This window comes from Vanessa atalanta, chromosome 18 (assembly GCF_905147765.1).
Source record: "Vanessa atalanta chromosome 18, ilVanAtal1.2, whole genome shotgun sequence".
In the NCBI taxonomy this organism is placed as follows: Eukaryota; Metazoa; Arthropoda; class Insecta; order Lepidoptera; family Nymphalidae; genus Vanessa; species Vanessa atalanta.
Genome location: NC_061888.1, coordinates 10,566,989 through 10,594,850, shown reverse-complemented (window position 1 = coordinate 10,594,850; position 27,862 = coordinate 10,566,989). Strand labels below are relative to the sequence as shown.

Below are 27,862 nucleotides of genomic sequence, written 5' to 3'. Positions count from 1 at the left end.
CTACTGGGCCCGTTTTTTAAGAAGATATTCGAGATTATTTTTGCCATAAAGCGAGTTGATAAAATTTGTCTGTAATTGGAGTATCAACACATGTGGTAGAATTTTATCAAAACGTTTAGATTTCTTTAGGATCTTTTCGAACACCGATCATTAGATAAATTAAAACCACGAATAAAGAACAAAATTTAGGGATGCCTATTAATGTTTGAATCCGCAAACTTCAGTTTAAATTCACTTTTTTATCTCCGAGACTATCTCGGCTTGGCTATTAATTATCTCGTGAAAACAACCGAATAGAATGAGACTATGTTCAATTAACTCGGAATCATCCGAAGATGGTTAGGATGATGGATGTGCTATTAATTTTTTGAATTCCGTTTATTTTTCCCTTTTTTTCTCGCTTGAAAGACGCGTTACGCGTTTCCCCCACGTGAGGTGGGACGGTATGTGAGACCGGTATGTAACGCCGGTGCCCAGGACGACTCAAGAGCACCAGAATATCCACTAAAAAATCAGCGGTATTCTCTCCGTCTTTTCAGCGGGTGCCACATGCTCGCTTTCTCCCTTCCCCCCGAACATCTAGTTTAATTATAAATTCAAATACTTCAAAATATACATTTGATAATTAAAATTACAATCTGTACTCGTGTTTTATTACCGTTAACATCCCACATCAAAACGAAAATTACCAAATATACATTATCGAAACCGCTGACAATTATAAAAGGTAAAATTGAGTTATTATAATCGTTATTGCTTTCCATCTAAGCTCATAGTATCTTATTTGAATAAAGCATTACATTATATACCACCCAACAAGGACCTACCACAACATAAAATATACCGTGACGAAACCTGTAAGCCAATAAAATGTCGTGTTCAATCAATTCTTTACCCATCACAAGTCGACCTATTTCCAAACTTATAGATGCATCTAGTATTTCATTCTTCTGTTTTTTATTATATGCGGCATAGAGTTGATATTCGCTTGCAATTATATTTATTGGTACAACATTTTCTCCAGAGATCTGTAGATTGAATCGCGCCATATCAACTTGATTTCCTTAGTGCTTGACCGAGTGTCTATCAATTCGTTTGATTCGTTTGACTCAACGGGCAATCGACATGTTGATTAACTGTAAACAAAGCTATTAACAAGGCCAGCTTCGATATTCCAAGATAACTTAATTATTTATACATGTTAAAAAATAACAATTTCATTACATGTTCTTTTAGCTGAAAACATGATTTTTTTGTATTACGTTTGGAGTGTTTTACTGATTCATTTAACTATCATTGTGTTTTGAATAAAAACAAATGCAAATAGTTAATTTTCACGTGCACACACGTTTCTACGCAAATCAAAAAAAATATCGTCAAAGTATACATTACCAATTCGAAATTTTAATACATTTATCTTCTATAGACTTGACTACTTGATAGTCCCTACCATCAAGTAGTCACCTTTGTGCAAGCTCGTCTGGCTAAGTACTACCTACTTATCAGATATTCTACCACCACACAGCATTACTCGGTAATGGTCTGTTCCGGTTTGACATAAAGGTTAAGGTTGTGACATAAAACCTCTGTTTCTTAGGTTGGTGGCTCATTTGCTCGTTCACCTACCTATATATAAAAAAAAAAACTAACTCACACATTTCCAAAAAAAATGTACAATGTTGTTATGCTAATCATAGGTTTACAGCACCAAGATATACAAAAATACTTACATTATACTCTTCGAATGTTAAGATCTGTAACAAAAATATTTGTATTAATATAAAAAAATTAAAAATATCAAATAATTAATATATTTTACTACTATTGACAGTTTAATTTATAATAGACAGAGAATATATCTTATACATATCAAAGGACCTTAATATTTCTTATATTATATCCACATTCAGCATAATTTCGTTTTAAATAATGATACATAAAAATTTCGAGATTATTACATTTGCGGTACATCATCCTGTCGCGATATCATCAGACTAATAAAATCAATTTCATACGCAAAATACACGCAAAAGTACATCGAGCTATTGTCGGAATTTCTTTTATTCATTCGTCTACTTAACTCCACTTTAGTAGGCTTAGCTGTCCGTAGCACGCCCACCTGATGTTGCGCGAGGATAAGGCCTCTAAACCGTGCCCGAACATAATCCTACATCAAAGGCCATAATATTAAAGAACCACCACACCATAGAGTAATCTACCGTTATCTCCGAAATATAGGCCCCGTGTAAATGTAGAAAGCATTATCTGGTCCCTGCGGCCCTCCATTGAGTTTGAAGACGCTGAAAGCAAAGTCCATTATGTAAATTGTGCTGGTGATATTTTTTATAAAATATTTCGTAACACGATATTTTAATAGAAAGCCTTCCTTCCAGTCGATGCAAATTTCTTAATGGCCAATTTCTTAGGTCTCGTCTACCTATTCCGTTCACGGTAGATTTTCTTGGACGTAATAAAGTTAAAATAATCTGATTTAATATTCGCATTTTTTTGATAAAGATTTAAATTTCTTTCAGGTCATGACTTAAAAAAAAATATTTTATTACAAATAATTTGTAATTTTTTCCATTCATATAGCTTTATGTATGTGTCTAATCTCAATCCCTGGTTATCAAGGGTCAAATATCACAAGACGTATTTAATACTTTTTCATTACACGATGCAAGTAATAAAAACTATTAGCTGTTCGAGTCCCACAAAGAACCTAAATAATCTAACAAAGAATTACAGATACATGGTAAGATACAGGGATAGTAATCGTGATGATAAAATATTCTTAGTTTCATTTCAATAAACAAAATCTTTATCCCAATTTCGTCATCAGATAATCCATTTAATGGTATTATCGTTGTTACCTTAATGGAACCTATTACTGTTCTAGGCCGTACTTATCCCTGTTTTTTTATAGCTCTATCCTTTTTCTCGTCTTCAAAAAGCTAAATTCCCCATAATCCGACCCCAGCTTCGAGTTTAAGATAGGAAAACACCTTAACGTATCTATCGTGTGGTTATAAGATAAACATGTATTGGGTGAAATGTGTTCAACTATAACTATATTTTGTATTATAATAATATGGGAATAAATATGTCCACTGATAAAACATTACGATAATTTAACTTCTGAACCAGAGGTGTTAAATTCGACAATTGACATTATGAGGACTACCTACTTCTACATAGAATACAAGATATTTGCTCGTTTCAAATAATAAATAATTCTGGTATTATTACTAATATTATAAATGCGAAAGTAACTCTGTTTTTCTTCACGCTTAAAAATTTGGTATGGAGATAGTTTGAATTTCGGGAAAGAATTTTTTTTTATTCAATCCTCGAGGAGTTAAACTGGGGCGTGACGGTATGTGTGCTATAGGTACAGTTTAAAAAAAAAATGACGCACGTATAGCCGCATGTTCAGCTAGTATACTAATAATGGAACAGAAAAACTTCCTGATGTCTTTATTTCTCTGTTTTTTCTGGCTTCTGTTGTATTTATTTCAAGGTGATAGTAAATTTTTCATAATAAACGTAATGCTGTTCTATATAAAATTAAATAATAAAAAAGCCTTTGTATTTTTTCCTATGTATTGTATGTAAATACTAACATTGTTGTAGTTTTTGTTTAGGGAAATAAAGTCTTTAAATCATATTTAAGAGGGATAGAGAATATTTTAGCATAACGCTGAAACGGCTGGGCCTTAGAATGTCCCAAACCCTCTCACCCATAAAGGTCCAAGGTCTTTATCAGCATACCTATTCACAAACAAGGCGCGTATAAAGTAAATATGAGGGATAACGTTATAAATTCCTCTGTCCATAGGTCGGTTAAATGCTAACACAATACGCTCTACTATTATATCAAGAACGGATAAGCTCACTTTGAAACAAGATATAGTTACAAAAGGGTCCCCATCAAAATTCTGATGCCTTCAGATCCCATATTTATCATTTTCCGCAAAATTTTCACTCGAGCTGAATATTAGTGGTGTGGTACAAGCAATGCGCTCGGGACTCGTTTCTTGAATATTCGAAACATCAAGATATGATCGTTAAATTCAACATTTCCTCTAACCGTAAATAAGGCAGATATTCATAAGGCGTAGAATTTAGATGAATTTATTCGTAAAATATTTTCTATATAGATGCTGAAACGTGTATTATCTGTTCGAAATGTACCGAGAAGAATAGGAAAAAAGTAAAGTGCTTATTTATTAAACCGTATATTCTATACGGATATACTAACCACCCTTAATGTTAGTTATGTATTTTTCTTATTCCAAATAGCAAAGTTTAAGCTGCCTTCGTAACTCGACACCAGATCAATTATTTCTATTTTAAAATAAAAATTATCATAATATCAGGATTTAAATTATGCTCACCATTATTCTTGCTATACTTAGTAAATACTTAATTTTAAAGGTATATATCCTTAGATTTATTGTGTTTATTATTCTTTGTTATTCATTAAATTCAACATAATCTCAAATGATTCTGACTCTTTACATCTCAAAATGATTGGCTCGTAATAATAAAGAGTGTCACATAAGTATCAATTCTATACCAAAGTACTTCAGAAAACTCTAAGCGTTGGCTGAGATTAGACGCATTCTTTAGAGATTCAAGATAGTGTCATCGCATGGAATAAACATGCAACGTAATAGCTCGTTAAGAGCTCTTTTCTTGCACCATGGTGTATCGTATCTCATGGAGAAACACGAGCCATTGATAGTTTACGCCTTATAAGACATCGTAAGGCCCTTTGAGCGGCGCCAAAAAGGGAAGCGGTTATTCAGTGCATGTGCAAAAGGATGATCTAAATCATGTTTGTAGATAAGAAATTTATATTATGTTCTAAAGTTATATCGATTAAATTAATAGTTATTAAATATTTTTTAACATATTTAAAAATAACCATTTGTTTTTCTCTATTATTTTCTTCGATATTTATAGAAGATTTTCGAAACATTTTTAACTCTTTTCGATTTATTATACAAATTTCGCTATCCAGCATAAACCAATTTTATACGCTTCGATTCAATTAAGTTTTAGTATTTAACATCATCATATAATCTACCACCAAACAGTAATGCTTTGTGTTCCGGTTTAAAAGGTGAGTTAGCCAGTATAACTAGAAGCACAAGGGAATTAATATTTTAATATCCCAATGTTAGTGGCGCGTTGGTAATGTAAGGAATAAATTCTTACAGCGCCAATGATTGTTTTTAGTGTGGTGGTGATCACTTAGTATTTGGTGGGACATTTGCCCGTTCAACTAATGATCTTAATTTTTCATATATTTTTTTAAATAATTAATAAAACCAACATAATATAAAACGTGCACCTCATTAAACAATGAAATAACTTCAGTTTATTTTTTCAATCCATCCTCCAAGTCAGAATCATTGAGGAACATAAATCCAGAAATACAAGATATACAATATTCATAAAATAGTCAAGCGGCTAAATTTATCTCAGCAATGTCATAACATTTTGCTTTCCTTTAATATATTTTCCATAACAATATTTGAGGTGACTCGAAAAATTTACGGAAACTCTTTATGGTGGCAATTCATACCTATTATTGTTGCATAATAATGTTATATTTATCTTATTAATAATTATTCATTCTGTTCAACATTTTGTCGACTTCAAATATTGACATAAACGTTTCATTTTAAAAGGTTACACGTGAAAACGTTGCCATTCAATTCGATTCAAAATTCAAATAATCGTGCCCATATCTATATCCATCCAACCTATGAATATGAATACGAAACGAAAATAAAAGAAAACAAACGATAAACCACATTGAATTGGCTGTATATCATCGAGAAACTCGGCCAGATACAGGTAAGTCAGAAATGAGTAATAGTTTGCGGGAAAAAAAAATGAAATAAAAATAAACTATCACGAGGAATGGTCGACTAATAGTCGCTACGTTTAGCTCGGCTTATTTGGACCCTCAGTAAATCATCCCGTGTGGTAGCTTCAATTAGGACGTTCTAGGATAAATTCTATTTCGTACGATTATACTAGTACCTTCGGGTAATTTTGTGGGTAATATCACGCAACGTAATAGCGACGATTCAATGATTTACTTTATGGACCACTAAGAAGAGATAGAGAATTATTGAAGTTACGTAATAATGTCAAATTGTTTTTTTTTTATGGCTTTGGTTGGCGGACGAGCATATGTGCCACCTGATGGTAAGTGGTCACCACCGCCCATAGACAAAGGCGCTGTAAGAAATATTAACCATTCCATACATCACCTATGCGCCACCAACGTTGGGAACTAAGATGTTATGTCCCTTGTGCCTGTGATTACACTGGCTCACTCACCCTTCTAACCGGAACACAACAATACAGTGTACTGTTATTTGGTGGTAGAATATCTGATAAGTGTTCGATACCTACCCAGACAGGCTTGCACAAAGCCCTACCACCAAGGAAATAAATTTCATAACAGAATATAAAGTAGTTTATCAGATTTTTTTATGGTATAAGACAGGTAAATGTACTACGTTATAGTAAGCGATCACCACTGCCCAAAGACTGTGTTATAAGAAATATTAAATATTCTTTACGTGCTAAAGCTAAAATTACGTCCATTATGCCTGTAATTACAGTAGACCACTTACAGTTCAAACCGAATCACAGCCATACAAAGTATGATGGTGGTGGTAGAATATCTAATTGTGATGATTATTTTTCAATATATCTCAACAAGTAAGATATTCAGTTGATGTGTTTTTAAATCTATTTATAAATTCCTTAAAACGATCGCCTGCTTTAATTAAATATTTATTAGACATTTAGTAGGAGTTTCTTTGATAGAACGTTCATATTGTGATTAAGTTATTTTTGTTTTAAATAGTGTTGTATACTGAAAATATTGTTTGAAACGAAGTTCTTTTCCGAAACATACAGTAGAGTGATTTGACAGATATCGTTACGTAACGAAAACGCGTTACGCTCCCAGGCGACCTTGCCTTCTATTTGCTTTCTCTCTGTCTCATTTTATTATATTCGTTTTTATATAATATTATTTGAATTTATAGTAACAGTTATATTTCCTAATTAATAATTCTCAAACGTTGTTTATTTATTACATTGTCCGTTATTTAATACTTAATATCAAGCGAAAGCAACTTTATGCCAAGCGGGTGTTAACGAAATATCTCAATTGTTATTAAAATTCATTGATATTTGTAAAAATAAGAGCCGAGATCGCCCAGTGGTTAAAACGCGTGCATCTTAACCGATGATTTCAGGCACCACTGAATTTGCATGTGCTTAATTTGTGTTTATAATTCATCTCGTGCTCGGCGATGAAGGAAAACATCGTGACGAAACCTGCATGTGTCTAATTTCAACGAAATTCTGCCACATGTGTATTCCACCAACCGGCATTGAAGCAGCGTGGTTGAATATGCTCCGAACCTTCTTCTCAAAAGGAGAGGAGGCCTTAGCCCAGCAGTGGGGAATATACAGGCTTCTATTGTAAAATGATGATATTTGTAAATAATATTTACGACGAAAATATCAAAACGAAAATTGTATGCATGTGTAAATACCAACAATTATTAAATTCCACATTGAAATTGTGAGAGTTCTCTGAAAGCCCGTTTGAATAGGTACCACCCACGTATCATATTTCCTACCCAAGGTATATTACACTTTTATATAAAACTATAGTAATATTAGTAATATATTATTTATTTTAATTTTGATAATTCAAATAATTTGTTTGCTTAAGGTTCTTGAGACTAGATATCTAATATTTCTTAAAAGTTTTATATTAAGTGTGTACCTAGGGAGCCTCGAGTATGTTTCTAAGTTTAATTTCGTTATAAAAATCATTTTTATTATAAAGGTTCTGTTTGCTGTTAAGTATGAACAAGGGAATCAAAATCAAAAGTCGTAGGTCAAAAAAAATCGACTGACTAACCGTTCTTTATATCTACAATGTGCCTATGACGTGACACTGACTCACTCACCAATCAAACCGGAATATACCATTACATATATAAGAGAGATGGTAAATAAGTCTTACCACTTATTTAAAATACCTATTATAATATATATATCATAATTTATCAGAATAAAATAATGTCATCAAAAGTCAAAAAGTTGCCTAACTAATGTCATTATGACAGTGAAGTTTAAACGGTATGGAACCATATAAATATATAATAATAAACAAATAAATATTGGATAACATCACATACATTACTCTGATCCCAATCTAAGTAGCTAAAGCACTTGTGTTATGGAAAATCAGAAAATCAGAATCAGTAAATATTTATTGTATCAAATTTAGACTTCTTTGGTTTTGTTAAAATTATAAATTTTAGTTGCAATGAATCTTAAAATCAATATTGTAAAAAAAATAGTTAGGTCACTATGGTTCTCGTGGCCTGAATTTATTTATAAGTATTTAAATATTTATCGAATTCATTCGCTTATAAAAATAAACGTTCTTCAACTTCACTTACATAATTGTAATTCAAAATATTATTTCCAAGTTTTTAATTGAAGTTGAAGTATTTTTAGCTGAAAAATGAGTTCAATTCTAAGACATAAATTTTATCATATTTTACCAGACAATTTTAGGTGGTGATATTTAAAGTTTGAACTTCAAAAAAAAAGTCAATAAGCCGTTGACATTTCTCGGTAAACTTTCAACTTGAAACTTCTCTGGAAAAAGAAGGAATTTTGATACTTTTCATTTTTGTACAAATGAATTTAATCATAAATATTTAAATCAGAACTTTCTACGTCATTAGATATTGATACGAGAAAACGTATTTGTTGTAAGTAATCAAATCCTAACTTTCCCAGAGGTTCTAAAAACATTTTAAGATATCGAGAGCAAAATATAACTCAATCGGCTTCTCATGGAAAGGCGATTTGAATATATAGTACGATACAATTTAAATGGAGCACCGACAAATTAAAAAAGAATAAATTTGGCGAATGTATTTGGTTATGTGACATTACAATTTATTACGTCAGCGTGAAGTACATTTTCGCATAATAAATAAATAAAAATTGCTGATTTTGAAGACGCACTAATTCAGATGTGATCGGTGTTACTTATTTTGCGGATGCTACATCTGATTTGTGTCATACTATATATATTTATGTTTTATTCGTTTCCGAGAATAACGTTTTTAACTCTAAAATAGGTCAACTTACAGTTTTTTTTATGAAATAAATATTTTTACTTATGACAATGTAAATATATATATAAAATATAATTTATTATTACTAAATAAAATGAGAGTTCCTAAAAGCAAGTTTGAATCGTCATTGAAAAAAAAAAACGAATTCAAGACTGCCATCAGTTCGGAATGTAGGAGCAAAAAACTCGTAGTTACTCTTATTCATCAATCATATATGTCCGATAAGTTGTGAGTCAATAAAAACGCATTATATCTTTTTAATTCACTCCGGATTCCAACCTAGAATCTCCTGATCTGAAGCCATATAAGTTATTCCTAAGCCAAGGGAGTAAATTTCCTTTAAGTATAGATAGGTTTATATAATGTATAGTATCCGCATCCTATTGTTAACACAAGTACGAGGTACAATTCGCAAATGCGCAGTGAAGGAAGTTCAGAATCAAACTCGATCCGATGTGGGACCTACCTTTGGAATCGAAGCGTCATCAAGGATCAAACTCCGTTAAAGTTTCTCGGAACTTTAACGTTTAGAGCAGAAACTACGTACGGAAACTGCAAAGCATATGCACTTAAAAATTTAAACAATATTTTAATAAAACACTATTACGTTTTGTTTAGTAAGTGTTAAAACAGATCAACGCTTTTTGTTGAATAAAAAAAGCGGAATACGCTTGATTATTATTAGTTATTAATCATTATTGACAACGTGCATACATTTTCATGTATCGAAAAATTTTATTCAATTTTTTTAATAAAAGTAAGCTTCGATTAGTGCCCACTACTAAGGAACCAAAACAAGCGTGCCAACTTTATTATCTCGGTGTGCGTGATACGTATGACACTTGCCAAACGCCAAACAAAAATTTTATTTCGCTGTTTGAATACCGAGTAGAAAAAGCACTCAAATGTTTTGCCTATTTACAAATAGATACACAAAATACCTACGAATGTAAAATAGTTTTTTCTTCTAAGTTTATTTTCTGAATTTTTGTTCATTTGAATAAAAGATTGTTTCAAAATGGTTTTTTATTTTCCTATTATTGTATACAAGTAAAACTTGCTTCAGTCAAAACAAATTAGATCAAGATATAGTTTTTCCACGTAGGCTTTTACGAACACTTTTGAAACGTCATGTTACTGAATTATATTTAATGTAAATCTAAAGCTACCACAGTAAACTACGTTAATGATTTGTCGAAAAAACTTGAAATTAAATTAACTGTTTAAAATTGCAAGATTTTTAAGGCTGAGAAGCATTTCCTTTCGCCACTATCGTGAGTTTTCTCTATAGTTTAACAAAAAAAAAAAAAAACAAAATACCATGTTACCAAAGTAAACTACGTCAATGATTTGTCGAAATAACGAAGACTAGAAATTAAATAAACTGTTTAAAATTGCGAGATTTTTAAGGCTGAGGAGCATTTCCTTTCGCCACTATCATATGAGTTTTCTCTGTAGTTTAACAGAAAAAAAAAACAAAATACAGTTTCTCTGTTTCAAAGGAAGTGGCGCACTTCAAGCTAAAGTGCTCCAGTATTGCATTTATCTAAAATGCACGTATCTCCAAGAACTCTCGATATTGTTGTACAGATATTATAATACATATTTTAGATTCCGTACGTTATTTTATAGATAGAATTTTTTATATTAAAGACGTTACATTTATAATATTCTTAAACTATTAAGTCTTTGTTATATATAACCGAATTTCTGAATATTACGGTGTACTTAAAGCATTACTAGCAGTCCATAAATATCCTAATGCTGTAATATTTCGTCAACTGATACGAAGAATTATTTTATTTGACTAATTCCTTCAAAAAGGTTTCATAGATTTATCACATAATAGCCTTTTTTTATGGTATAGGTTGGCGGACGAGCATATGGGCCATCACCGCGCATAGACAACGGCGCTGTAAAAAATATTAACCATTCCTTAGATCGCCAATGCACCACCAACCTTGGGAACTAAGATGTTATGTCCCTTGTGCATGTAGTTACATTACACCCTTCAAACTGGAACGCAACAACACAGAGTACACCCTTCAAACTGGAACACAACAGACAGAGTAATGCTGTTTGGCGGTAGAATATGTATATATTGGTTTAAGCTTACTGATTTTTATCAAAACCGGTTCTGTGGCTTAGCTGTAAAAACGTTACAGACGAACATAAAGAGTTCCTTGCGAATTTATAATATTCGTATGGATCAGGTGTGAGGTTGACCGTTGATAAGTTTCTTATCAGAAGTTAATCCCGAGCGCAGAATCAACTCATGCTTAACATAAAAGTGCGTTGTCATTAGAACTGAATTAACAAGTAAAATATCAAATCCGTAGGATTAAAGAATGTAATTTTAATACAGATACAAATGCTGATCTAAACAATGTAATAATTAATAAAAACAGCGCTGCTAAAGCGCTAAATTGGGTGTACAAAAAAAAAATCCACTCAGGAAAACCACCGCACCAATTAATTTCGATTTGCGAGGCTAATATTATAGTTACTTATGATATCGATGAGATTGATCCTAAGTACTTAAGCAATTATCGTAATAATATTAGTACAAGCTCAACTATCTTTGTTGTTATAAATAGCAAAATAGATTATTACGAAATCTAATTACATTAATCAGAGTTATGACAAGTTTCGAATATTTGATGGTAGTTCTTTGTACAAGCCCGTCGGGGTGCCACGCATTCATCAGAATTTCTACCGTCTAACAGCAACAGTATATTTAAAAACACAACAATAGTATTGTTGTGTTCTGGGTTGAAGGGTGAGTTAGCCAGTTTAACTACAAGCATAATGGATATAACAAAATAGTTCTCAAAGTTGGTGGCGCACTGGAGATGTAAGGATTAGTTAATATTTTTAACAGCGTCGTTGTCTTTGAGTGGTGGTGAGCACTTACCATCAAGTTAGCCATTTGATTGTCCGCCTATGCCATAAATATATCGGTCGTCAGTCGTCCTCTTCTATATGAACTCTTTCTTATATGAAAAAGTATATATCATTATTTTTTGTAATCGGATATAATTTATTGTACAAAAGAATGCAATTACATGCAAACCTTAAATGCGAGTTTTTGAATTATTTTTAATAACAGCTTTAAAGTGTAAGTTAATACATAGTAACACAATGTTACCCATTTTCGCTGTCGTTGGATAATTTTCCCTCATATTTAAAGGCGCACTATCTTTATGAGAGCATTATTAATTTCACATTAAAAATAGCCTTATAAAAGCTCTGGTAGATTAATAGCGGGATAATTTTCAACTATATATCGTAATTATTACCGAATATATTATCAACAGGGGGAGCATCGTAAAACATTATCTCTTAAGCTCTTTAAATCTTCTAACAAATTAATACATGATAAAACAAAATTTATGAGAACCGACGACATTACAGTTAGATTTTCTTCATTTTAGAATCATTGATAGCACGCTTCACACAATTCTTCGAATTGTGTAATATGGTTTCAACTTCAAACGTAAAAGTACAAATAATATAATATTAAAAGTGTTGATATAAATTAACTAATTGGTGGGGCTTTGTTCAAGCCCGTATGATCATGTACCACCCACTCATCAAATATTCTACAAGCACAATGGGACGTAATATCTTAGCTCCCAATGGTGGTGGTGCCCTGACGATATAAGTATATTTAATATTTATTATCTAGTCTATAGACAGTGGTGTCCACTTGCTAGTCCACCTATCTATGACAAAAAACAAAATGACGTTCGATTGGAAGGAGCTGGTCATTCAAGCAACAGTCCTAAAGAGTTGAGACTGCATCGATCATGTTCTCTATTGGTCAAACCGAAATGAATAAATTGTGTATTTCCTGATGAAATAATCACCAAAGCACTGCTTAAATTTTAAACTTATAAGAGCCTTAAAATTTGTTTAATCCTTTGAAGCTATCATTCATTAGCAGCCATTGAGAAAAGATTTTTCAAACTTATTATTTAAAATTGGAAGGGTATTCATTTTATAGAAAAATTAATACTGTCTTGCAGGTTAGTTATAATTAATAAAAAAAATCTATGGAGAACGTAAATTATCGTTATTTAAATACCAAAAATATCTAACCAATTATATTTTGAGTCAATTTATAAGATTATTAAGCCACGAGGCTTTTACAGAAATAATTATAGTAATTTATCCGTCTAAATTAAAAGGGACAAGTTCTGTTATAAATATTAGTCACTGTTTGCATTTAAATTAATTCAACCCATGCATTGTAGCCCTCTATTAATTAGGTAAAGGGTGTGATTAAAAGGTAATGGTGCTTTGGGATTAAACGGGGGTTTAGTTTTGTGAGCAGCCCTTTACGAACTGACGCCTCTAAGATAAGCTGAAGGGCATAAGAATTAAGATTATGTTCATTATCTTGATAGAAGCGACCGGAGCTGAAGAGCCTTTGATGAATTAAATGTTATGTTGAAATTGTTATATTAGTAAATTAATATGAGGCCGTTTACTTCTATGATTAACAACAAGGGCATCATGATTTTTCAAAGCTTCTTCATTCAGCGCTGTCTCATGTGAGCTCCGCTCCATATGCTGGAGCAGAGTAAGCTCCAAATCTTGTTAAAATGATAGTTAGGCTTGGCCCAGCATTGAGGCATTGACAGATAGTTACTGTTTATATGTATTACTACCACAAATTAAAATATATTTTTATTTATAATTTTATTTCAGAAATGTCGAAATTAATTATTATGTAACTCATTATTTTATTAACAGTATTACGTACAAGGATACGTCCTCTTTTAATTATTTTGGTGTGGAAGAAGCAGACCTTCTTAACAAACATGTATAAGAATACGATGCTACAGGTGTATATAAAAGTACAAGAGCTTAGAAAGAAAGCCGTTCAATGATAACGATATCAATAAACAAATACTTTATACAACAAATGGAATGAATGACATTCATGAATGTATAAAAATAAAAACATTCACGTCTTTGTCACTTTCACTCCGTATAAAGTTCAAAAAATTTAGACAAAAGCACAAAACGCGCATGGGATAGTAGCATTTATTCAATGCATATAAAAACTAAAATTGTTTGAAGTTCTATGCATTTTCACTCGTCATTGAACTCTTGTTTTGATTATGTTCGCCTCTAATGCAATGCTTCTTGACATTTGCCTTTGACATAACGACGAGGCACCGGAAATTGACAGTGTAATAATGAGAAAAAAATGGAATGTCGTCACTGCCTTCACACAGAAAATAATTGGTGAAATATCTATGTCACTATTGGTCACATGGTTAGCCACGAATATTTTTGATGATAACAGATTCATATTTTAAAGATCCTTTACGAAAATTTTCATGTTCTTAATGAAAATTTTCAGCTGCTTGTTTATCCATAATTTAGAGTTCAAGAATGGTGGGATAAGCCAAAAAAATTATCTTTTCTAAAGGAGAAGATCAAGAAGAAGGAATTACTGTTTGAAGACAAAGGCATTTTGTCTTAAATTAAAAAAAAAATTCTATTCATATCGTTATTTAAATAAAATTAAGCCGTGCAATTTATTAACTTATATTCTTTTAGTACTTTTATCCAGATTCTGAGGAGAAACTGTACCAAGTAAAAACTCTTATGAATCTTGTGATAGTTGCCGCATCTAAAAACTTATCCTCGGTTGGAACTTTTAGATTTATTTCTTTGTCTACTTTTTTGATAGGAAAGTATAGATATATATATAATGTAGTATAGATATGTAAAGGCACACACCTCCCCGTTAAAATACACGTAAAACTTAAAAAGGTAATAATGTAGTTTAATTAGATTTTTTTACTGTATTAACTCTGATATTAATTGTCACACGCACACTAAAACATTTTGTAAGTACTTCACAAGTAGCTTCGTTCAATACTTATGGAGGAGTGAGCCTTCGTAAGAGAATAAATCTGTACTTCAATTAAAGAAAAAAAAAAACTATAAAATTTACTTGGTACCAAAGAAACGAAATTTCATTGTATCTGATGTCAATTTTACAATTTAAAGAACTGCTATCTTCAAAGCTAAATTCGGAAACAAGAATTACGTTGACATCTCTTTGAATAAATTCTGCACACGAGAATGTGGAATCAAAATAATAACAAGCATACTTATTATTTGCATCATTAGACATATATTTCTGAAGTAAGAGAAACCGAAAAGCAACAACATTTAAAAACAACGACTCAAGTATATCAACGATGCTCTCTCATTCTCCACAATATTTCTACATTCTCGGAAAAATAAAAGATAAATATTTCATTTCGTCCATTTTGTTTACAAATTCTGAACGTGTTTGTCTTAGAAAATAAGTTTCTGAGCTTAAAGCGAAGTCTTTACCCTTAGTACGCTCAAGAGAAAATCCATTTTGTGAAAATGTAGTTTAAAACACTCGCCAGGATTAATTATAATTTTAGTAAGCTGTTTTACATTAAAAAGTGAAGTATAAAGCTGTTTACATACTAATTGTGACTGTCAAAAGTTAAACCAGAGCTTTATTCAGAACACGAAGATTTATTATAAAGACTAATCCATTCTTTTGGTTTAGTAAAGATGGAAAACTGCGACATTGAATTGTATAATATTATTTATCGGAAACAAAGCTAGATAAATTTATATGTGCACATGTATAAGATTAAACACAGGAAACGTTAAACTTTATCACAGGTACAAAAATTTACAGTGAAGTTTCGAAATTAAAAGTATCATCATGAGAACATTAAACTTGAAGATTAAGGTTCTGAAAATATTCTATCTAAATATGAGCAGTACTGTCTTATGAATGAAGCCTAAGTTGGGGAGATTACCGGAGAACATAGGGGATAACAGGCGCAGTTAAGTAGATTTAAAGTTGTTCCATTATACATTTGGACAGAGCGGAAATTATTTGAAATGAGCACGAAATATTTGGACGCTAAATTAGCATAATCCTTAGGGTGAGTTTATCCGGCACACGGGACTTTGCGTATATTATGATGAAATTATTGTACCTGAATTCATTATGAATTGAAGAAGTTTAGATTTTTTTTTATTATTATATGAATATATTTTACTAGCTCACTCAGATTAACATCATCATACATTCGTTAATTTGGATCAGTGCAGTGTTTTTTTTTGCATTTAAGGAGATATTTTTAAGTTAACTCCAACGCATTGCTGCTATGTTGATTCATAGACCCATAAAAAGCACATATTCATCCGACATAGCTCATGCAATATGATAGCTGATGAAATTTCAGGATTTGAACCAGCGGTCTAAAAGTCATAATATGTTCTAACCAATCTACCGTCTCAGCTTGACTTATAGCCAACCACGTCTAACATTTTTGTAATATCACATTCATCATCACCAAGTAGCAGTAAGCACGCTATTATTATTATATGTATTATCATGTCCTATGTTGATACACATACGCTTCGCTTATTACTTTTCATAAATATTGTCATTTCCTCGTCTAACAATACAAGGGTCTCCTGATTTTCGAAAATAATTTCCCATTGTGTCATTCAGTCAAAATTTCGTCCTCCCTCGTCTTGAGGCATAAAGTAAACGAAAAAAAAGGTTAAGTCAGGGTCGGATGTAGGGTCATCCGTCAATATTTACATTGAGTAGAGTAATTCCCATGTTTGTTTTGTATTTTGGTATATATACGTGGAGTGAAGAATCTCGAATACATGGCATTTATTGGATTTTGAAAATACCGTTTCTCGTTTTATTTTTCTTTCGATATTCTTAAAGGATTCGAATCTGGAATATTCATGTTTGAGTTTGAAACGGAGTTATAAAGTTAATTTAGTTCGGTGGAAAAAGGAATTTCGCCGATTTTAATTAAAATGCTTGCCCAAACCCGTTCCACCGTAACGCTTCACGTGACTTTAATCCCGTAACCAATTTTATTATGTTAATAAAACACTTAGCGATCTTGTTTGCTTTAATCGTCGATATTGATTTGATTTGTATTATCTTTGTACATCTGCAATTACCTTTGCACATATTTAATATTACTCATACAAAATGTTTGTATCATTGTGTAAACATATTGTTTAGCTATGGTCAAAGCGCACATAAACCACTGTGATTGATTATATTAACATATATAAATAATGTATTAAAGGAATGCTTGCGCTTATCGTAATAAAATCAATACTATGTAGGTTATATGAGGGAATAGATGTCACCCATTCTGATTTAATATAACATATTATTTTACTTAGTTATTGGGTTTTGTGCAAGGCCTTCTGGGTACCGGCCAATTATATATTCTATAATACTTTTGTGTTTCAATTTGAAGGCTAAGTGGGCTAGTGTACAGGCACAGGGGATACAATTTTGTTACCAAGGTTGCGGCACATTGTTAAGCAGTTAAAATTTCTTAAAGAACCAATATCTATGGGCGGTGAAGTCCACTTACCATGAAGTGGCCCATAGTCTCGTCAATTATGCCCTTGCAAGACTGACCAATAATCTATAAACGAGCTTTAATATAACTTTACTTGGTATATGTCGATCCAGTCTTTTAAATAAATTTAATTTAGCTGAATTTTGCACACGATTTTTATGACGTTGACGGCACAAAATAGACCACTAAATTGATTTTATTTCATGCACATAAAAAAGTCGACGGATCAGACTTATATAAATTGGCATTGATGTAATATTTAACCCTACAATATCAAATTGTTACCTTACTAGGCGGATATTTTATTGAACTATGAGGCTTTTTCTATCATCATTATATATTTCCAATTATAATAGCAGATTATTGCTTATCTCATCAAATACACTTAATATTAATGACTTATCTCAATCTCTCCCAATAAAACATAAGCCCTATTAAATTTTCGTCTAAGATCGATCGCTTTAATTATGTTAATAACCATATACATCAATTAACAAGGTAATGAGATCATTTATGATTGACTTGTTGTACTGACTGAAATACAATAATTGCAACTGATAATATGCCTTATGTTTGAAGACAGATGAGCCAAAGTTGGCTGTATGGATTAAAGAGATTAGACTTCCCGCAACACATAGTACTGAAGTCAACGGTTGTATATTATGTGATTACTCAGGAATGTACAAACATTTAAGGGAATTATTAGTTCATGATACGTTTTGGTGATGGGTTATCTGAGCGAATAAGAGCAGGCAAGTACTATGTAATGTTTGTATGGATAATGGCTGGTATAGCTATGTTCCGTTTTATGGAAAGTGAGAGTGTAGTTACAAATAATATTCTTTGATTTTGGGAGAGCCGAGACGAACTAGTGGTTGGAACACGTACATCATAACTGATGATTGATTTAAACCCAGGTAAGCACCACTGAAAATTCATGAGCTTAATTTGTGTTTATAATTAATGTCGTGCTCGGCGGTGAAGGAAAACATTGTGAGGAAACCTCCATGTGTCGAATTTCAACGAAATTGTCTTACATGTGAATCCACCAACCCGCATTATAGCAGCGTGGTGGAATATTTTCCTAACCTTCTCCTCAAATGGAGAGGAGGCCTTAGCCCTGCAGTGGGAAATTTACAGGCGGTACATGTGATTTGGTGTCCCACGATAGTTCTAATTTTATATTTGAGTTTTTCATAATTTACCTACTATAATGTTAAGCACTAATGTAGACAGTTCAATTTCCCATTGCTGGGCAAGTCTTTTTTTACTCTAGTGGGAAATGTATTGAACTTAATGCACCCTGCACATGGAATATAGAAAACGTTTAAAATTATTCAATTGCAAACACATTCTTATGGGACTTTTGTATATCAATTAATATTATAAAATTGATGACTCCTTAGATTATAACACATCGTGGCAATGTAATGGTCCTCCAGAGTGTTTAAATAAAAGTATAAAAAGTGCAAAGTAAATGTAAGCGTTGAAAAAAAAAATTCCGATGAGATTCTTTCGCCGGTCCTTATCGGGTCTGATATGTTTCGTACCGATCTGGCAGTAGATTTTTTGACAATCAATAAGTAAGTGTAATGCTTATTTATTAAATAAAGATATTTACAGAGAGAAGATCAATTTTATAAGCAAAAATAACAGTGATCTAATAAATAATAATATATATAAGGGATTGTGTGAGTAAAACAGGGATAATTTTATAAATTAACCTCAAAAAAGTACCAATGTCACATTGGAGTATAAAAGAATATTTGAAAATTGAGAAATATGTGCTACAATGTTTTCACGTCAAGCGGGGAAAGTCGTTTTAAATGGCAACACTATACATCACCTGTCACGTGATACTCGAGGCCGACCTGTCATCAAGTTTAATTGGCCATTCGCGTTGAGGCCGTTGTTGAGAACATACATGTACCAAGTTATAACATTCAAACATTGAACCTCAAATAGATGTCGATTTAAAATTATTAATATATTTTGCTCTTATTAATGATATCATTTATTAATATAAAAACACAGTTATTTGGTATTTTCCTATTGTTATAAATGAAATAATAAATGTTATTGAGGGTAGAAATATTTTGTTAGATGATGATAGAACAATGGTCAAAACAAACACTATTTGATTTCCATGTTCTTAGTTTGTGATTGTAAAACGTCGTTGCGAAACCTGTGGATGACGTTCTGCTATGTTTACATCTACCAGCACGTCTCCTATTCATGCTAGTAGATATAAACATAGCAGAAGGTAGGTTAGTCTACCAGACTGATCTTACGAGTATCAAGATACAGTAAGCAACCTTTTGCACAGGAGAGAAAATAACACAGGTTGCCACTACTAATTTTACAAAACAAAATATTTACTTGTCTTACTACTTTTTTTTAAATATTACAATAAAAGCGCTTTAATGCCCAATTAGAGCCAAGCTATTTGCTTAAAAGTTTTCGCTTTTAAGCAAATAGCTTGGCTCTAATTCCAATACACGCCTACATTGAGTTTTAAAAGAAATTAAATTCTTCCGAATAATTTTAATGCATTTGGTGATAGGCCTCGATGAGTACCTACGATTTTCGGTTAAAATCTTAGTTTTCTATCCGCTTATTTATGAAGGCTATATATAAATGTTAAGTTACAAACGTTTTTCATTTTTACAAAATATACAATTTAATTTAACCTATTTATTATTTCTTAAGTACGAGCATGACTAACAACAGTTTCGTTTCAGTCAGTACTTTGAAAATTTAGTTATTATTAGTATTCGTACATTTTTAATTAAATTTATCTAATTAATTGTATCATTATATTTATTGAATGTGTAGCAAATTTGCTAATGGCACTAAATAACTAAAACGAAATGAATTGAAACAAAATAACCCCGATATAATAATCAGGTCATTAATATTCATGAGTATGTATATCCGATTGTTATCGTGATAATTATGATAATATAAATAATATATTCGTTAATATAGCAAAACTAACTACAATAATATAAACTCTAATAAAATATTTCTTCAATTAATCTTCATCAAATATGCATCGATTATTCGATTGCGTATTTATTATTTGCGCATATTTAAAATCGAGTAAAATAAAATACTTTGTTGTAGACTTAAGAACACTTTAAATCCATCTAGTATTTACATCGTATTCTTCGAAGCCTTTTCTTAAATATTAACAGCCTTCCATTATTCAAGACTCGTATTCTTTAAATAGGTTTGAATTTCACATTTTTATTTAGCAAATCTCCGCTGAGCTTCGCATTGAGTGTCTAGGAAAAATGACCGAGGAGAGGGAGCGATAAAAATACTCGAATTTCTTAATCGGATTAAAAGATATTTAAACTCGAAAAATAGTGCCTAATATCACTTAATAATCTCTAAAACATTGTAAACAAAAAGCTTATGAAAATATTCAGATTCCAAAATGTACATATAATGGAGAAGACTCGCTAATTTAGGTGATTAATCTTCAAGATTACCTCTGAAGAGCTGGTAATTACATTTTTAAGAATTACATTCTGCAAAAATAATATTTTAGTGGGTGTGTTCTGGAGTTTATGAAAGAAATTTAATGACAAAAGCGGAACTCATATTTTGAAAGGTATTTTTTTTGTTACGTCTTTCCAAATGGCTTTGGTGCTTTCTGAATTCATTTTTAAATATAATTTCCACCAATTTAGGCATAAATTAAATAAATGAAAACTTTTCATATTTCACGAAGATGACATTTTGTATAGGAGATTTGGAAACATATAGAACTCTGAAACAGATAATCCTCGTTGACTTACCAAGATAGGTAACTAAAAGTTTCATAATTCAAAACTACTTACGATAGCAATATAATAGTTGTTTCCACAACTATTTCAATTAGTATATCACACTAAGCTAGATTTACATCTGTAACAAGTTTCAAGTGATCTTCGAGGCCCTCGATGTAAGTTATACTTGACTAAGATATGTCAATTACTTGAAACCGCTAAGTATTTAAGACTGCTTACGTTAGGAGTACTTAGTGTTTAACGACTTGGGTACTTAGTAAGGCTAGGATTTATGAGTCCGAGTGCTGCCTGTCTGGGTTAGAAATAGAGCCTTTTGGATAAAAAAAACTATGGTAAGTGTTGTTCCCATAATGGATTTGAAATGAATGTTGAAAATGTTGTAAAGGAAAATAATTTAATTGCAATATTTGAAAGCAATCATGTTTAATGGATCGATGTTGGATATGACAAAGTTGTTAAAAGTTCTTTAATCTATTATATATAGTATACTCTCGATTCTTTTAATAGGTCTGTCGTAATAATAATATAATCAGGTCGAATAAGTCACCTTTTCTATAAAGGAACATTTTAAAAACAAATTTTCAATTTATTTATATACATGTGATATGTATATACATACAGTTGTATGTGATATATTTGCCATCATAGGTCTAAACCTCACTACAAAAGGGTAAGGGTTATACCCTTATTAATTCTGGACATCAGTTTAGGATCTCAAGAAAGCTGTACCTTTCAACCCAACATATATAAACTATATGACAAACAGGGTAACGTGTTACTCCGTATAATTATTATTCATTTTTAAAAATTAAGCAGTTTTTTTAATTGTATGAAAATTAATGATAAAATTTCGAGCAAAGTCAAACAGCAGATAAACTTTTTGGACTATTTTTGTTTTTACACGATAAAAATCAAGTGCTGCTGCTATTTTTAATCAGAACAAATAAATGATCATTGGTCGATATATCACTATAAAAATATTTTTATTGGTACACAGAAGACACACACGCGTACACACGTTACGGTGAAGACAAAGTAATTAACGATGAACCAAACATAGTTGATGGTGAAAGTGATACGGCAGATGTTCAACCGCTAGGCACAGCAGGTGGAACATTCAATTATACATGTAATTTAGCAAATGAAGCGAATAATGAAATAACGGACAATATGCTTGTGACAGTTTGCTATTATTTTTTGATTATCAGTCGTTCGAGCTGGATTCAATATTAATTTTATTTTTCTTTATCTTTTATACTTTGAAAGGAAGGTTTATATTCAGATAGAAGCTGATGAATTTATAACCATCTCTTTGATTGTATTTTTTTAGTAACATTGGTGTCAGTAGTTGTCGGTTTATGCCCTTTATCACACACAGATTACACTCAAACACTGAATGTTTATTTAAGCATTAAAGGCAACTCGCGTGATGATTTGGGGTCTGATAATAATAAAGGTGTGTTAACATTACCTTTATCGTTGAACACGTAATCGTTAAAACCTATATTTATATTACTTGCTCAGATTTACGCCCTTCTTGGTCTAGAGCCCCGTATATTACAAACTAAGCCATTAGGTTTTAGTTCAATTAGAAACCTATGATTAAAAATCTGTGGCTCGCTTCACTTAATTTCGTTTAATCCATTACGACATGTTCGTGAAATACAATTGAATCGTGTGATTTTCCTTTTCTTAGAAGTCCTTGAAAATTTAAACGTCTAACCACAAATGCGAATCATTTGTTATGACACGGCCCCAACTTTGTTTCCGCACATAGCAATTGTTGTTTACCGATAAATCAAAATCGCAAAAATGTTCTTTAAAAACGTATACATATATTTAGATGTTTTATATAATTAAAGTATTCGATTGAATATGATACAAGCAAGAAAACCTTACAATGAAATTATCGTGTGACGTGAAAATTAATATTTTATCTCATGGATTAAACTAAAAAGTCTTTGCAAATGGTAAAAAAAAATGCGATAAAGTCTTTAATAGATATATATATAGATAGATTTATAGAGTGACTTCTTTTATCAAATCTTTCAGTGATGTTTAAACTAAATGGCCACTAAAAACACATTAAGCTTCTCTGCGTGGTTTATTATTAAACACTAAATGTAGGCAAACGTCTGTATCGTTTCTTTGTTTCAAACAGTTCTAAATCGCTGTACTATTAAACTGTTTTTAAGGTATACACGCCTAATGTCATTTTTTTAACAGCATTCACCTTGACCGCATTACGTGAGGCGTTTGAAATTATTTTGATTGGAATTAGTATTATTTCGTCTACTAATGTTGTTGTCTAACGTCCATTTATGACCTTTGTCACTGTGTATACATAAAACTTATTCTAAAATGTCAAGCTTCTTATTTAATTGGTGACATTCAATCAGAGGTGACGTGACATGGACAAACGAAATAATTGGAATAATGAAATTGTCGATCACAATTTAAGATATGTTGGTAAAAGTATAGGTAAGTTTTACTACGGTGACGTACCAAGTATAAATTAACACGATTAATTTTTATTTTTTTTGTAGTCTGGCAACACCGTAACTGATGTTACGACAATATTGTGTAATAAATGAGTTGAGGGAGATTAACGGTTCAGTTTTTTAATTTAATATGAATATAATTATAAATTTTGATTTGATTGTTGTTTATTTGTTTTCTAATATTTTAATATTCGAACTTATTTTGGAACAACTTCGATCATTTAAATTCTTAATTTTGAAATTTTACAACTAAATCTCTTCATTCAATTAAAACTGTTATACGTATAGCAATGTTTTAAAATTTTATTATAAAGTTTTATTTTTTAATATCCTGTAGCTATAGCATTACGAGGCTAAATGTTTTCATGTATTCACTAATAGCGTTATCGACTTTCCAGTAGGTCAAAAAGCTCGTATCGTGAACCGGAACGTATTAATAGACTTCCATGCGTTTCGAATGGAAGATAAAATAAATCAAGATTCGAATATCCGTATTTGTACAGAAAACAGTGGAAATATATTATAGTAAATAATTAAATACGGTATTGACGTTTTTGAACTCAGCTATTTTAATTCATCGACTAACCGCCTTTGAATGTTTAAGTCAATGATTACATATTTAAATGCGAATTCTATATTGACAAAGATAGACTTTTAGCTTTTTGCTTATGAGATAATTTGATATAAATAGTCACACCAATAAACCAAGTACAAAATACTCGGTTTACTGTTATACACCTTTAATTATACAGGTTAACTCGTAAAAATATAAAGCGAGGCTCACGAGTAGAATATTTGGAATGTTGAATATTACTAGAAGGGCAGCCATAGAATTCCTCAATAAATTAATTGAATCAGTTGAAATGAGATTAAAAGGATTATCTGCAAAATAGCACAACGTCCCCTTTTTGCACTAAATATATGATTAAAAACTAAGAAAACGAAAAATATAAATTGTTGGAATTAAAAAAAATCAGAGTATTTTGTTAAGTTAAAATATATTTTTATTAGCAATAGCTTCAAACTCGATCAAAGTAACGCCAAAAAGATAGGGTTTTTTTTTGCTTATATTATTTATTTAAAATTTTCAATGTAAAAATAGGCAAGATACAATCGTTTTATTTCCAAGATGTTCTATTATCTATGAACTCACTTAGTTGAAGGTAACTTTTTGGATACAAACGTCCTTTACATAAGTCATTTTTAATCCAAGCTTTACACTAAGTAATAGAAAAATGACATTGCTTCTTATTAATTATTATTTTTTCTTCGTAACAAGTAAAGAAGGGTTCTATACTTGTCAGTACGTGAATCCATACTTAAGAACAATTATATTTCACAGTGTCTAATTTCAACGAAATTCTGTCACATATGAATCCACCAAACCGCATTGGAAGAGTCTGGTAGAACATGTACCTTCTCCTCAAAGGGAGAGGAGGCCTTAGCCCAGCAGTAGAAAATTTACGGGCTGTACATGTTTTATGGAATTCCGAGAAGTTACTAGAAAATATATAGACACAACACAAACAGACTCTGTTGAATCTCTGACTCTATGTAGTGGTGTCGGTCTTACCCCTAGAGTGTTTTGTAATAATGGAAGGGAAGGCGCGAAGGGGTGCTGCACCCGTAGCGCCGAAGGCTACCGATTCTCGAAATCTTGATGATACTAAACATTAAAAATCATTCCTTTACATTCATAAGCGTAGAGCTCGCATGCCATTATGAAAAAATGTAATTCTTTTCCAATTGCTATTTAGAAAATGTTTTAATTTACTAGAAAAAGTTTACATTACAGTCCTATCAAATTTAATAAATATACGCACTTTATAGATATTGTATAAAATGGTAGATTACATAATTTCCGTTAATTATAATAAATATATACAAATGAAAAAGTAGAGCTATAGTTACTCTTTTTCATATATGTGTATATTAACTTAACTAATAACATTTAATTTAATCTTATAAAACGTTGATTCGATAATGAACATAAAGCCTACTTTAATAAAGTGTATTGGACTTAATTGGAGCGATAAATAAACATTTATTTTTTTAAGATAAAAATGTATTATAACGTAACAAGTTTTTTCTACTTAATTTAAACTTATACAGCGATAAGAATATATTAAATTTAAAGTAAAACATTATACTCGTCGTAAAAATGCAGTTTCAGATAAAACATTTTACTATCCGAGGACATTATTCTCGTTTTAGATTTATCCAATACCTACAGATACTAAGAGCCAGTTTTTAGAAAACTGACAATCTATCACTGAGAAAAGCATTTATGGAAAATTCGTAAAGTTTAACTCTGCAACAATTTAATAATCTTAAATTTTACTCTAAAAGCGAATATAAATTTAAATTAGCAGAATCTGTCGAAGTTTCTTGCGGGAAATTTTTAGAGTGATTAATAGTTCCGAATAAATAAGTTAAGAATGTTTTAAGTTCGGGAATTTTGTGGATTTTAATCAAAATTGTTTATCGAAGTGGTATAATGGTTATATTATCGTGTTCTTAATTTAAATGAGTTAATAAAGTAGTCCAACAAATTGTATTGGAGCAGCTTAGTAAAAGCTCTATGCTCCAGAGAAGAAACTGCCCAGCGCTGGGATAAACAGACTACATATATATTTTTTTTTTTTAAATCGGCTGTATTAGTACAGGAGTAATCACAGTATCATCATGCTCTTTGATAATCTTTTAATTCTAAATTTACAGTTCGTTTTTATTATTTATTACAGTTAGATAAATCCGTTATCTAAAATGTTTTTGGGACAAAAAAATTATCGAATTTAATGCGAAAAAAAATTCACGTCGTTATTGTTTTTCTTATACTACCGAATTTTTTTGAAAAAATATCGGTAGTTTTAGGAACTAGATGACATTGTATATATTATGACGATTCAAAACTTATGAGCCTATTGGAATAAATAATATTCTTATTTTGTTCATTATAATAAAACAATATCTTATGAACATTATATATTATATAATTATAGAATTAATTTGTAATGTCACACAATACAAGTTTAACCGATATTAATATATAAATGCAAAAGTAGCTGTCTGTATATTGCGCTTTCACGAGCAAAACACAAAAGCAAATTATTATATATTTTTTCATACCTAACACTTGACTAACCCCTAACACGGAATCAACGTCGCGTGCGAAAACTAGTCATTAATATAATTAAATTATGCGACAAGATAATTCTATCTGGTCTTATTAGATATTTAAAAAATATTTTATTAAGAACTCTACTCAATAGTAGAGTACATATTTCGCTTATTTTATAATGTAATGTAAACTTACTATATTTTTCAACCACAGCTTAAAAATACCAGTCGATAAGTAACTCACAGAAATCCAATTAAAAATCACATAAACACGTGGTCAATACACTATTATTTTCGGATTACACTATAGCACAATGTGTTTGTAAGTTGTGTCACTAATACACTAACAGTATTTTTTTTTTTCGTAATTTTTAAACTGTCAGAATCTTTATTAAACAATAACGTGTTCAATATTAAAATTTAGCTAAACACTGTATTTTAAAAATCGAACGCTTTAAATGCACATTGCAAAATTTGCGATCGCGTCGCGTATTAAAATGAAACGGCGATAAGGAGCCCTCATAACGTGTTTCAAGCGCGACAGCCTGAAGGGAACTGAGCGTTGATACCTGCAGCGGTACGCACACAGCTGCAGTTACGCACACGTACAGAGGAGTAGCTCCAGCGATTTTAAGCTACGTCTCCACGTGTTGAAGTTTTTTTTTCCATCCTAATTCACACGCAGTGCAGCAAGATCGTGATTTACTGCAGATGCAGTTACGCGATCGCTAAATTAGTTTTATTTATGAGGCGTTGAAATTAATAAACAAATTCGTTTTTTGTTACGCAAAGTGTTAAACAAATTAGGCAGGTAA

The 27,862-nt window shown here is 31.1% G+C and overlaps 1 protein-coding gene across 1 annotated transcript in view; it reads right to left on the bottom strand.

The window, feature by feature from the left end:
- Positions 1-27,397, bottom strand: part of LOC125070898 (hemicentin-1-like) — a 260,952-nt gene extending 233,555 nt beyond the window's left edge. The window contains exons 1-2 of the mRNA XM_047680905.1: positions 27,244-27,397; positions 1,731-1,754 (exon numbers count right to left, since the gene is read on the bottom strand). The gene's annotated coding sequence lies outside the window, so the exon portion shown is untranslated. The remainder of the gene's footprint in view (positions 1-1,730; positions 1,755-27,243) is intronic.
- Positions 27,398-27,862: the final 465 nt, after the last annotated feature.